The sequence below is a fragment of the Sinocyclocheilus grahami genome, unplaced genomic scaffold (assembly GCF_001515645.1).
Source record: "Sinocyclocheilus grahami isolate Dianchi unplaced genomic scaffold, SAMN03320097.WGS_v1.1 scaffold625.1, whole genome shotgun sequence".
NCBI lineage: Eukaryota > Metazoa > Chordata > Actinopteri > Cypriniformes > Cyprinidae > Sinocyclocheilus > Sinocyclocheilus grahami.
In genome coordinates this window covers 625,053-629,386 of record NW_015505804.1, presented here as the reverse complement: position 1 = coordinate 629,386, position 4,334 = coordinate 625,053, and positions in this window count along the sequence as shown.

The window sequence follows — 4,334 nt, the reverse complement described above, 5'->3', positions numbered from 1 at the left end:
TGCCCTATTTTGTAACCCCCACCCCCCCCCCCCACACACACTTCTCAAACTAGCTACACCCTTGCATATGTGGACTGATATCTAAAAGTTTTTTTTATTTTTATCCTTTTCACATTTAGATGTAAAAATTGAATAAAACGTCAACAATAAAAACAGCTAGCTAGTTTAACTGATTATCTTAAAAGTCCATAGATATCGCTACTATTTAATACGGCTGTTAACACGTTCTCCGACAAGCGGAAGCAATGAGACCTGTTTTCCGGGTTTGGTCAGGTGATGTTCGACATATACACCCTATAGAAACTTTGATGCAGCAAATACATGAGTAATATGATCTCTCTTCTGAGAACCTGTCAAAAGACTTGCAGCAGCATTTTGGACCAGTCTAAGCGGTTAAGCATTGATTTATTAATGCCAACATATAATGAGTTGCAGTTAATATAATGAGTTAATAATCTAACCTTGTGAATACAAAGGCATGAAGGACTTTTTCCAAATCACGCATGGACAAAAATGGTTTCACCTTGGCTATTAATCTCAAGATAAAAACAGGACCTAACCACAGAAGAAATTTACAAAAAAGGGCTTAACTGCCCAAATACGATAAATTATTTGGAGCTCCAAACCACACAACTTCAGTTTTGTCTTCATTCAGATTTTAAAAATTTAAGGACAACCATAATTAAATTTCTTGTAAACAGTCCAACAAAGACTCTATTTGCTTTTTACTATTCTTTTGCAGAGAAAGATGCACTTTTCACCTTGGCTATTAATCTCAAGATAAAAACAGGACCTAACCACAGAAGAAATTGTTTTTCAAACTTGAGATCACGATCAAAAAGAACTCCTAAATTTCACACTACTGACTTACAAAAAAGGGCTTAACTGCCCAAATACGATAAATTATTTGGAGCTCCAAACCACACAACTTCAGTTTTGTCTTCATTCAGATTTTAAAAATTTAAGGACAACCATAATTAAATTTCTTGTAAACAGTCCAACAAAGACTCTATTTGCTTTTTACTATTCTTTTGCAGAGAAAGATGCACTTGCATATCATCTGCATAGAAATGAAATGAGATTCCATGCTTACAAAAAATTTATCCAAGGGGTAACATATACAAAGAAAACTAAATCGGACAGAGAATGGACCCCTGTGGAACCCCACTAAGTAAAGAGACAGGTTGTGAGTAATCTTGGCCAACATTTACAGAACAAGTTCTGTTTAAAAGAAATGACTAAAACCATGTAAGCGCTATACCATGGATTCCCACCCCCTTTTCAAGCCGTGAGAGTAAAATCTCTTGGTCAATGGTATTGAATGCAGCGCTAAGATCTAAGAAAACAAGAACTGCTGAGGACCCTGAGTCAACTGCAGTCAATAATTCATTTGAAACCCTGATCAAAGCCGACTCAGTATTATGGTAAGCCCTAAAGCCTGACTGAAAAATTTTAAACATGCAATTTTAAAGCAAAAAAGTATGTAACTGATTAAAAGGCACCTTCTCTAAAACCTTTGATAGAAAAGGTTACTTTGAGATTGGCAGATAATTTGATACAGCAGCAGGATCCAAATGTGTTTTTTTTTTCAAAAGAGACTGAACAACAGCATGTTTAAACTGATTGGATAGGGACTACTCCTGCTATTATTTATTATATATAAAATACTGGGGCCAAGAACATCAAATGCTAGGTTCCTATCATGCGCTCTACGGAAAGCGCATTTACATAGCATAGCCTATATTTTAACCTATATATTTTAATCTTCTGATCAATTAGTGATTTTCAAGAATGGACATTAAAATCTTTAGTTTCATTGAATTGACTAAACTACATCAGAATCAGAAAGAGCTTTATTGCCAGGTATGTTTACACAGGCTACTAGGAATTTGTTTTGGTGACAGACGCTTCAACAGCACAAAAAGTATGACAGTGACAAGACAAGACAAAACAAAGATAATAAAAAGAAGAAAAAAATAGGATAAGTAAATAGGAAATAACAATATTAAAAAAAATTTTTTTTTTAAATACACAACATACAAAGTAGACAAAAATGGTATTTGTGTGTACAGGTGTGTTATGCACAGCCGTTTACACCACGCTCTTGTGTTTTATTTATTTATTTATTTTTTGGTGCGTCAATCAATTTAATTACGAAACGGGCTTCCATACGTAATTATGACTTAAGTATGTCATAATTTCGACTTTTTAAGGCATGATTTTTTTTCTTAACTGGCGGAAACAGGCTTCCATAGAAACGGGCTTCCATAATTATGTCATTATTTTGAGAAAGTTTCTCGTTATTACAAGAAACTAAGTCATTAATTAATGTCATAAGTATGAGAAAGTTTCTCATTATTATGACTTACAGAATCATATTTTTTCTCAACTGTAGCAGAAACGGGCTTCCATAGGTTTCAAATGGGTGAGTAAATGATGACAGAATTGTAATTTTTGGGTGGATTTCTACCTTCAATATATAATTTATAATCTAGTACTTGGAGATTGGTGATTCCCAAACAGGCTTATGTGGAAAGATTTTGATGCTTTAAAAAAAACTTAAAATATAATAATAATAATAATAATAATAATAATAATAATAATAATAATAATAATAGTAGTAGTAGTAATAGGAGAAAATATGTGACAGAAGTAAATGTGCATTTAGTGTGACTTTAATTATAATTTTACCTGATATTCATAATAATAATAATAATAATAGAGAAAAAGATACTGATGGGGCTGTAGAGGCTGGTAAAAAGTGGTTATTAAAAAAAAAAGATTAAAGAAAGAATGACACAGGATGCTCACACCAATTTTATTAGGCCACATATACATTTGTAGTGGTTTGTTTCAGGCATAGTTGTATAAAAACTGTACTAGTTTCCAATGACAACTAGGTAGGCTAATCAAATCAAAGTATTAAAAATAAATACTGCGCGCGCACTACTGATGCTGCTGAAAGTATGTTACTAATGTCGAATTTTAGGATTAATTATTGTAACTGAAAATCATATTTAGGTCAAAACTGTCAGTTGTTTGTGAACTAAATCTACTGTAAAGGGTGATCTGTTTAAGCCCACTGAAATGCTTGAATGCAGACACATTAACATCAGAGTCTCTATGTTTTAGGTAAAAAAAACATTAAAATAACACAGATTAAATAAAATAACTCATGTACGTTCATCTTCCCCGCTGCTGTAACGTTAGCAGTTTTACTAAAATGCTATGCATTTAGCCTTATGTGACTTCTGTTTTTATATTGTTTGTCAGCACACATAGCCTAAGTTACTATGTATCTGGATCAACTAGCTGAGAAGTCACATATAAATGTTTATTCATAACCATGCTGAAAATAAATCAATAATGTTGGCTGATGCTAACTGTCTAGCTAACGAGCTTGCTGGTGCTAAATTTAGGTAATAAAAAAAAAGTCCAAATATTTTTATTCAACCACCTAGATAGATTACATCTGAGGGAAAAAGAAAGGATGTGATGTTCAGAACATGGTAACTACAGTAATTATCAAAGTGGGTAGTGATGCCCTCTGGGGCCATTTGGCCAGGGGTGTTTTTACACCACAGACAAGGTTTGAGAAGAAAAAAATCATTATGAAAATCTAATTATATTTTCCTTATTATAGTCATTATTTCCTTATTGGTTATTTTGGGAAAATCCCAGGTATTTTGAGCAGTACGATTATAAAAATAAAAAAATGCTAATATAAAATTAAATGATAGTAGCCTATATAAAACTGCAAAAACTGTATAAAAACCATAGACTGTAGATAAAAACATATTCATTAGTTCCCTTGTTGTGGGCGTGTCCTTGAAACAACGTGGTTCTGTGGGACGAACGAGCGCTGTATTAAAGGGGTCATATGATGCTTTTTTAAAGATCATTATTTTGTGTATTTGGTGTAACAGAATATGTTGACATGCTTTGATGTTCAAAAAACACATTATTTTTCAAATACTGTACATTATTGTAGGTCCTCTATGCCCCGCCTCTCTCAAACGCTTAGTTTTCTACAAAGTCCCTCCTTCCGACAAGCGCAGTGTGCTCTGATTGGCCAGCTGACCCAGTGCATTGTGATTGGCCGAACACTCGCAAGCACTCGTCGGTTACCAGTAACCAGACCAGCGATGAGCATAGCCAAAATAGCCCTAAAATAGTTTACATGTAATTTTCGCTCACACAGCTTCTTATCAAATGCAAGTAAACTTTTGAATCATTTAAATTAGCATTATTTTATATTTTATTTAATTATTTTTACAGCATATTTAAATATAGCATTATTTATTATGCCAAAAATAATGCTAATTTAAATGTTT